General features: G+C 52.9%; 1 protein-coding gene across 1 annotated transcript in view; it reads right to left on the minus strand.

Moving 5' to 3' along the window:
- The window catches only part of AKAP1 (A-kinase anchoring protein 1), a 32,129-nt gene extending 22,199 nt beyond the window's left edge, over nucleotides 1-9,930 (minus strand). Inside the window, exon 1 of the mRNA XM_040244275.1 lies at nucleotides 9,802-9,930. The gene's annotated coding sequence lies outside the window, so the exon portion shown is untranslated. The remainder of the gene's footprint in view (nucleotides 1-9,801) is intronic.
- Between the last annotated feature and the right edge of the window lie 180 nt (nucleotides 9,931-10,110).

Consider the following 10,110-nt stretch of genomic DNA (forward strand, 5'->3'; position numbering starts at 1 on the left):
GACGGGCCACGTCCGCACCTCCCAGAGCAGAGACACGAACAGACAACACTTTTTAAAAGGAAGGAAGGGAAAAAAGCAAGCAGCACACTGCTTAGAAACAGAGCCGGCCCTCCTTACCCATGGTCGCAGAACCCGAGGACAGAGCCTACAGGGCCGTGAACAGGACCCGACTCCCAGGAGAGCCAGAGACTGCTATGCAGAAGTACTCGGGAGGGAGGCCAGCCCCCTCCAGAAGGGATCAGGACAGGTGGGCAAGCACTCTGGGCAAAGCGCTGTTCTTTCAAACCTTAGCAGAGTCAAGTCAAATCTTTCTGCAAGTAACCCTACGATAAAAAATTAATACATTCCTAAGTATTAATTACAATGGATGTTCTATTACCATACAACTTTTACCTATGTGATTAATATGTATTAGCGCTAATCCATCTATGTACAAACTTATACTACTTTATTTTCAAATACTAACTGATAGAATGTCTGCGATCCAAAAATCTGCAAGCAATAAATGCTGGAGAGGATGTGGAGAGAAGGGAACCCTCCTACACTGTTGGTGGGAATGCAAACTAGTACAGCCACTATGAAGAACAGTGTGGAGATTCCTTAAAAAATTGCAAATAGAAATGCCTTATGACCCAGCAATCCCACTGTTGGGCATACACACAGAGGAAACCAGAATTGAAAGAGACACATGTACCCCAATGTTCATTGCAGCACTGTTTATAATAGCCAGGACATGGAAACAACCTAGATGTCCATCAGCAGATGAATGGATAAGAAAGCTGTGGTACATATACACAATGGAGTGTTACTCAGCCATTAAAAAGAACACATTTGAATCAGTTCTGATGAGATGGATGAAACTGGAGCCGATTATACAGAGTGAAGCGAGCCAGAAAGAAAAACACCAATACAGTGTACTAACACATATATATGGAATTTAGGAAGGTGGCAACGATGACCCTGTATGCAGGACAGCAAAAAAGACACAGATGTGTATAGCGGACTTTTGGACTCAGAGGGAGAGGGAGAGGGTGTGATGATTTGGGAGAATGGCATTGAAACATGTATAATATCATGTAAGAATCGAAATGCCAGTCTATGTCCGATGCAGGATATGGCACGCTTGGGGCTGACACGCGGGGATGACCCAGAGAGATGTTGTGGGGAGGGGGGTGGGAGGGGGGTTCATGTTTGGGAACGCATGTACACCTGTGGTGGATTCATGTCAATCTATGCCAAAACCAATACAGAATTGTAAAGTAAAAATTAAAAATAAATAAATAAATTAAAAAAAAAAAACAAATACTAACTGATAGCAATCGTGCTTCAAGAAATCCCCAACTGCCCCCTGACACACAGCAACAATCAGAAAGAGAACATGCTTACTGAGGGCAAGCTAGCCTCAAGCAGCAGAACCCCTCAGAGCCAGCAGTTTAATAAAAACTAAATACCCACAGGGAGCCAGGTTCCACTGCAGATGGGGGAGCCCTCAGGAAGCAAAGATGGAGGGAGGGGTAGGGAGTCACATTTCAAGTAACAAGATAACACTGCAGAGATGTGGGAACGCGTGTAAGAAACCCACAGCCTCTCAACAAGTTCAGAGCGCCGAGGCCTGGGCATCCCCCGTGCAATGGATCAGCCACAGCCCTGCGCATCCTTATCACCCTGCTTATGAGACTTCTGTGCAGAGCACATCATGAGAAACACTGGGCTGGAAGAAGCACAAGCGGGAATCAGGATTGCCGGGAGAAACATCAATAACCTCAGATAGGCAGATGACACCACCCTTATGGCAGAAAGTGAAGAACTAAAGAGCCTCTTGATGAAACTGAAAGAGGAGAGTGAACACGTTGGCTTAAAGCTCAACATTCAGAAAATGAAGATCCTGGCATCCGGTCCCATCACTTCATGGGTTTAGATGGAACACCAGGGACTGACTTTGTTTTTTTTTTTGGCTCCAAAATCACTGCAGATGGTGACTGCAGCCACGAAATTAAAAGATGCTTACTCCCTAGAAGGAAAGTTATGACCAACCTAGACAGCATATTAAAAAGCAGACATCACTTTGCCAACAAAGGTCCATCTAGTCAAGGCTATGGTTTTTCCAGTGGTCACATATGGATGTGAGAGTTGGACCGTGAAGAAAACTGAGTGCTGAAGAATTGATGCCTTTGAACTGTGGTGTTGGAGAAGACTCTTGAGAGTCCCTTGGACTGCAAGGAGATCCAACCAGTCCATCTTAAAGGAAATCAGTCTGAACATTCATTGCAACAACTGATGCTGAAGCTGAAACTGCAATACTTTGGCCATCTGATGCGAAGAGCTGACTCATTTGAAAAGACCCTGACGCTGAGAAAGATTGAGGGCAGGAGGAGAAGGGGACGACAGAGGATGAGATGGTTGGATGGCATCACCGACTCAATGGACATGGGTTTGGGTGGACTCAGGGAGTTGGTGATGGACAGGGAGGCCTGGCATGCTGCAGTCCACGGGGTCGCCAAGAGTCGGACACGACTGAGTGACTGAACTGAACTGCATCCTGAACGGTACTAGCTAGGAGAGCTGAGAAAAGTGTTGAGTAGTTTAAACGAGGAGCCCGGGCTGAGGAAAGCCGGATAAAGCCTGGCCCGGAGAAGGGGAGCTTTAGCTCTAGACAGCATGGTCAGAGAAGGTCTCTGCACAAGTGGCAGCAGCGTGAACAGCAAGGAACAGCTCTGCCAAGACCTGAGAGGACGAGGAAGGAGGGGGAGAAGTTCCAGTGGGGAGGAGCCAGGCCGAGTCCTGAGGCAGTCACAAGCCTGGCTGACTCAAGGGCCAGCCCGAAGCAGAGGGCAGGGCAGGACTGCGGGCCCCTGCCCGAGGAGCTGTTCCTGGCGCCGCTGGGCAGACGCCGAGCTACAGGCTAAGCACTTGGGGGGACAGGCTCACCCAACTCCCTCCAGAGAGGGCGCCCCAAGAGCCACGGGACTGCAGGTTCTTAATAAACAGAAGCCGACTGCAGAATCCATTCCAGGACAGAGCGCCTCTGCGGCTGGTAGCACAGCAGGGACGCGCAGGGTGTGACAAGAGGTTCCCTCAGCAAATTCATCTGCCAGGAAGCCCCGGGGGCACACCCCTCTTTGCCCTTGGGGAACTGGAGCTAAGCTCTTACCCTCAGCCCTTCACACCTTCAAACGAATCTGTCAGAATAAGGGGGCCCAGACCCCCTCTGCACAGGGGGGGTGGGGACAGAGGGCAGCGACGGACAGACAGACACACACATACACGCAGCCCCACAGAAGCCCTTGCCACTTCTTTCAATTAGACTTTGCGGAAACAATCTTGCTCTCCAGCCAACATAAACCATAGGCAACAGAGGACCTTATATGGCTCGAAGCTTCCTTAATCAGAAACAGGGAGACGGGCTGGAGCCGGCAGCTCCGAGTCAGAGGAAAGAAAAGGAGCAGGGTGAGGAAGGAGGGCAATGAGGGACAAAACGTATTCGTCAGCCCCCTTTTTCGTCTCTTTTGGGCCTCAGTGACTCCCCAGGAAGAACTCCCCGTGAACGGCATGAGTTTCCCTTCTCTCGTGGTTTTCTTTTGGCTTAAGCCAGAGGATGCCAGCTTCCAGGCTGCAGTTCTTTAGTGGCCGGTCCTCAGGCTGGGTGACTTCCCATGGAAACAGAACCCAGCCACTGGGTCGTCCTTCCCCAGGATGGCAGTACTGACCTACAAGCGTCCGCTCAGAGGGCTGCCTCAGTCACATGTCTGCCTGCCCAGGAGACAGGGCTGGGTCCCTGCCACAGGTCCCGATAGAAGTGGCAGCCCCGGGGACCTCAGGAGTGGCCACCCCCACAGCCACAGCCCCCCCACGGTCTCTAGGGGGCTTTCTCCTCCTTCTTCCTTGATTAAGCGGCGGCAGCTTTGGCGCTAGGACCTGCCCCACACACTGAAGCCGCATGCACTTGGCCCTCCTAAAGGAACCGCCTGCTAAAAATAGCACGACAGCACATGCCTGGCCGGGCGGCGGCACCAAAGCCAAAGGACAAAGCGAGGAGGCTATGCTCAGGCCCAGCCCATGCAGCTCTGGGCAAGCCACTCCTTTCTCTTTGGAGAGACAGGAAGGGGGAGGTGAGTGGGGTGGAAACCCACAGGGTGGGGGATGGGGGTGGAATCCTGTCCTCCAAGCCAAGGCTGGAGGGAAGTGATGGGGGCGGCCTGGGGCAGAGGGCTGGGCGGCCTCCTCCAACAGACCAAGCTGCTCTGGGCTGCAGCCCGCTGAGGGCCAGGGGACCATCCCGTGACCCTGTGCGAGGTCTGACAGGCCACACTATTATTAGCCAAGGACTGAGTGGCTTCACGACGGCCTTTTCAGCCAGGTGACTGAACTAAGCCATAGAGTCTTCAGAGCAGTTTTCCAGGCCCTAAGGCAGGGCTACCTCGTTTATAAGGCTGTCTCCTCTTAGTCACTGCCATTATTGTGCAGCTTGAAGGCACTGGACGGTTGCATAATTCTGATGATAAAAAACACTGGAAATATAAGGGCATTAAAGATCCTTAACTCCCATTTCCCATAAAATAACATTGAAAGAAATGAGATACAAATACCTCGCTCCTAGGGCTGAATGAGGCTGGAATGATCTAACAGTCTGACTCAGTTTGTGGGATAAATAAATTTACATTTTAAAAGCCTGGTTTCACTTTCTGGATGAGGATGGAAGGGTAACAACAGGGCAGTTAATAAGAAAGAGCCTCAAAGGGCCCGACCCAGCCCAGCCCCGTGTCCTGGAATCAGCTTCCTTTTCGCAGGGCCTTGGCTTCCACATACACAAAACTAGAAATTCTTGACCTCATAGGGATGAGAGAGAATAAAAAGGGAATAATGTGCAAAAACCCTTCTAAGTTATCAGGTATACAGTAGATGCTCAATAAATGCCTTATAAATCGTCTACTGTCAGGCTCCAAGAAAAGAGTTCATATTATATGCCAAAGGCCAGTCTAGCAGGGTTCAAAGTAAGCACACCCAGGACTAGATGAGAGGCACATGGAAACAAAGCCCACTCCCCAGAGCCAGACCCACACCCAGACCTGGGGATCCCCACTGGGAACCAACTCTCCCAAAGCCTTCGGTAAAGACAGGCTTCCCACCGCTGAGACGGCTGCAGGGACAGAATGAAAATGACATTCGTCTGTAAGGTGCGCGCCACCTGGCTTAGAAAGGCCCACGCTGGGACCCCGCAAAAGCCACCAGGCGACTGAAGGACCAAATAGCAGTCCTGCTGACAGGATGGCCAAGGCCAATGACACAGGCCTTGGAGAAGCAGCGAGGACCTTTATGATGATGAACCATCTCTCAAGCCAAGATGGCTTTTCAAAGGCCTAGCGTCCCACCCTTCACTTCTCACTCCCATCCCCAGACCCCTTGCTACGCACCTCTCTCGAACTGTCTCATAATTGATTACTGCCCTCCAAACTGGCAGACCAGAACCTGCTTCTGAACATGCCACGGAGAGAGTTGATAAATAACTTGTCACCAAAGATGTTGGGTTTGCGGAATATAGAAGACTAAGGCCAAACATGTGATGCTTTACAAAGCGAGACAATGAAGCTTTTAGAGTTGGGCAAAGAACTAAGACCAGTGCTGTCCAACAGAGCTTTCTGTGATGATGAAAACGTTCCTGATCTGCACTGTCCGGTACCGCAGCCCTGGGCCACATGAAACTATGCGAGTGTGGGAAATGTGGCTGATGTCACCAAGGAGCCAATTCTTAAATTTTCCTTAATGCTTTAAGAAGCTTAAATTTAACTAGCCACCCGTAACTAGTAGCTATCTATAGGACAAGGCAGCTCTACATCCTCAGCCCTAAGGATGGATTCAGGAAAATAAAGATATAGTGAAAGATAAAAACATTTAATACAGTAGCACCTGAGAGCTAAGTGAACTTCAAATGCACTTAAAACAGTGGATTGACATTTTTTTTTGTCTTTGGCTTCTACTATCCTGGCATCCCTGGCCCAAACATACCCCACCCTGCAGGCAACTCCACCTCCCAGCAGCTGTAAAGGGCAGACTTTACAGCTCCAGGGCTCCCAGAAGCAGGAACTGAATGCATTTTATGCTAACTTTATTTCCGTAGCTGCAGAAACAGAGACCTGCCCGGAACTCCAGCCAGGTTTCAGCCTTGAAAGCTGTAGAGACCTCAACCTCCACCCCACCCTGCCACCCCCAATCAAGACTCCTGTTAGCTAAACCCTCAGGGATGAAACAAGCCCTCAGCACTGCTCAGCTTTACTTCCAGAACTTTCCTGGGGCCCTGCTCTGTTCCTAAGTGCATGGGCCTCAGTGAGGACCAGCTAAGCGGAGGCAGCCAGCCTGTACTGCCAGATGGGGACAGCAAGTTTAGTATCAACTTCTGCAAACTTATCAAACTGAGCTGTAGCAACATTCAGATGGCAAGAATTGAACAGAACAAAGACCACTTAGCAGAACCATATAGGAGAGGAAAAGGACATCTTGAAAGGTCCTTAAGACTAAAAGCAGTCCTCAGAATGCTGAACGGTAACACACACTGTTTTTACTCCAAGAATCTGCTTAGGCAGCAACAGACAGAAAAGGTGAAAACCCCATGGACTTGACGACTCCTTGTTGTTCTCACAAAAGCCCTCCAGAGGACCGAGTGTAAGTCCAAACCCAAATTTAGTCAGTTTCTCTATCCTTCAATTTGTATTTTTATTTGCCACTGAAACAATCCCGAAAGACCTCCAGCTTCACCCTTCTCAACTGTACTCAGAAGTGTGAGGATTAAAGGATTAGGGAGGCACCTGCTTGTAACTCACCTCGCAGAGTAACTATCAAGGAAAAGGCGTCCCCTAAATCTTAGCTTCTGTCTCCACAAGTGGCTTCTCCAGCCCCTCTGCCCTACCCAAAGCACTGTGCTTGCTCTGCACTGCCCAAGTTTAAAATTAGGCACGAGGGCCAGCAGGTTGGCTCAGTGAGAGTGCCACACACAATCGGTACTTGATGTTAATAATCACAGGTGAAATCTGTGTGAGGCGTTTCACCAGAAAGGGATGTCGATGAAAAGACGTGCCCTAGGAATGAAGGTCTGGGATTAAAATATATCCCACACAGATTAGCAACTCAAATAGTATGAGACGATTTCAAGGGGCTAAGAGGCCCATAAGGACCAACCTCCTCCCCAGAGGAGATAAACTCCCTAGATAGCAGGGTGAAGGCATTAACTCACACCCAAACTTCCCCACCAGAGCACAACAGTCCACACTGCAGAGAAGACCCCTCATTCAAGACTCACAGGGAAGATTAGGAAGGAAGCACTTGGGGAGAATGGGCTGGAAAGCACCAGCTCACCAGGCACGTGGCTTGAGCCAGGAGGCTGGCTGGCAATGTGTAGGAAGCCAATTTTTCCTCCTTCCAACCAAGTTTCCAGGTGAGAGGTTGGGGAATAGAGACCTTTTATTAATATTCAAGTCACTTAACAGATTCAAGAGAAACAAAGTCAGTCCCAGAGACTCATTAGAAGGAGGGAAAAAAAAATAATGTGTGAGTACCCAACGTGTGCCAGGCACAGTGCCGCGCCCCACAAATATTATCTCAATTTGTTTTGAGGATGAAAGAAGACTGAAAAGCTTAAAACTAGCCTACACCCACAAATGATGATTTTGACCTGGCCTGGGTTCAACGCCCAAGAATAATTTGCATTACTAGGTAGAATAAATTACTTTAAAATATTGATGCTGAGCAACCTTATACTGGAGATATATCTCCTTGGCACCTGAGCAGCCACTTTCAACAGACATCCTCACTGACACCGTGCAGTGGCCAAGTACTTCCTAGAAACAGATAGTCAAACAAAGAGCTAGACGGTAGACCAGTCTCACTCACAGGCTGGGAGGGGATCAGTTATCTGCGACTTCAGGGGGCCATCAACCTGACAATTCGTGTGACAACAGAGCCTATTTAATTCAGATAGGCACCAAGGCTTCAAAGATTTGCATACCTGTAGGATCCAGAGAACCTACTATAGCCCAAGGCCTTTCTTCAACTAAACACACACCCAGGAATTACTACCCAGAACCCATAAAGGAAGTTGAAAAGTTAAAGAGGAAAGGTTCAACACAAGTCAAAAAAAACTCCCCCAAGACTACTTCACTTGTCTCCAGTGCTAAGAATGTCTTAAATCATCAGCAGGTGAATCCCTTGAACTTCAAGAATAGAGGAATTTGACAGACGGGCACGTCATGCTCCCCTCTCTTCACTTCAAAGATGCTCTGTACCTTTAAGAGCAAAGGGGATGGGCAGTGCTAAGAGCTCAAACTTCTAATTAGAATTTAAAAGAAAATTATCTGGGAAGGACTTAGTTTCAAGAATATGGCAGCAAGGTAAGGTTACTAGTTCCCAGAATTGACAGCTTTCTGTGAATGGGGTTTCTTGATCAATAATTTCGACAAAGGAGGTGGGGGTATTGGACAGCAAACCAACCAACAGATATGACTGTACCGAGTGTCCAGCAACCCAGATTCACCTACAGGAGATACATTTAAACACCAGACAGCCTGTACTTCCCCAGGGGAAAGACAGCTAGTTCAACCTCAGGGCTCTGCCCATACACCCGACACGGCTTGAGAGGCCTCCTCTGACACCTGGAGTTATGTACACCGGGCTGGTGTTAGCGGAGGACGAGGGGGCAAGAAGGCGCCCGCCAACCTCGTCATCTCCGCGAGAAAGGGGGACCGCGAAACGCGCGGTCTTCCCAGCCAGTCGACTGGGCACCACCTGCCACCAACAGCTCCTGTCCTTCTCTGGGCCTCCTCCGCGGGTGGGAAATAGGAGCGAACGTACCCGAGGTGGCACAAAACAGGAGAGCTGGGGAAAGCTCGCCCCCGAGGCATCCAGACCAAAGCCCGCCCACGCACACTGGGACCTGTGACCCCGAAACCAGCGTGCTCCCGCCAGGCCGAGCGGGGCGCGGGCGCCCTGGGGCGCGAGGTCAGCGGGCGCCCGGGACGGCACGCCTCCGCCTCCCCGGACACCCTGGAAAAGGGCTGGGAGAGCTTGTCCTCGAGAGAGACACCAAGCCTTCGAGACCGGGACCCTAAACCTTCCTGCTCCCGTAACAGGGTTCCAAGCACAGCCGATCTCCGAGTTCAGCCTCGCGGTCCCGCAGACCGAGACCCCGTGCCCTGAGTTCGCCGCGTGCCGCTCCCAGAGGCTGGGCTGCCCGCTTGGGTGTGCCGCCGCCGGGCCTCGGTGCGGCGAAACCCGGGGCACGACGGGGGAGCCCAGAAGTTGGGGGAGCTCTCTGAAGTGACCAGCTCAGCTCCAACCCCGAAGGAGGCGGGGGAAGGGCGCCCGCGGGCCTTCGGACACTCCCGCGCCCTTGTGAGCACCTGGCCCTGCCCGCCGCCGCCGCCTCTCCCGGCGCAGGCCGGGCGCACGCGACCTTTGAAAGGGAAACGCGCGCGAGGCCGGGCGACCTTGGGTGGGACGCACCGGCGTCCGCGCCCCGGGAGGGTGTGAGCCGCAGCTCGCGGAAAGTTAAGCCGCGGAGAGGCGTACGGAGCGCCGTGCCCGCGATTCCCGCCCCCGCCCCCCGGGGACGGGGACGCGCGCGGGGGGCCCGCGAGGCTGCCGCGGCGGTCACCAGGGGCGCGTCAGGAGGGGCCCGGCGGGGCGCGCGGGCGGCGGGAGGGAGAGGGCCTGCCTGACAGGCGGCGACGGCCCGGGCGCCTGAGCGCCGCCCCGACGGCGCCGCCCCCGGGGCCCCCGCAGGTGCTCCCCGTTCCACCGGCGGCCCCCACTCACCGCTCCTCGGCCCCCGTCAGGGTGCAGAGTCCTCGCGCCGCCGCCGCCGCCCCCCGGCCCCCCGGCCCCCGCCTCTACCGCGCGGCCCCTCAGCGCAGCGCTCAGGCCGCTCCCCCACGTGCTCGGCCGGGCCGGGGGAACACAGACACATTAAATACCGAGGACGCGCGGCGACGTGCCCGCGGCGCGACGCAGGCCCCGCCCCCCGCCCTCGTGCCCCGACGCCGGCCCGCCGCCCCTGCGCGTGCGCGCCGCTCCCGGCCGCGCCAGAGGGGGCGCGGTCTAGAGTGCTCCGCCGCCGCCCGCCGC

The sequence above is a fragment of the Oryx dammah genome, unplaced genomic scaffold, assembly GCF_014754425.2.
Source record: "Oryx dammah isolate SB20612 unplaced genomic scaffold, SCBI_Odam_1.1 HiC_scaffold_8, whole genome shotgun sequence".
In the NCBI taxonomy this organism is placed as follows: Eukaryota; Metazoa; Chordata; class Mammalia; order Artiodactyla; family Bovidae; genus Oryx; species Oryx dammah.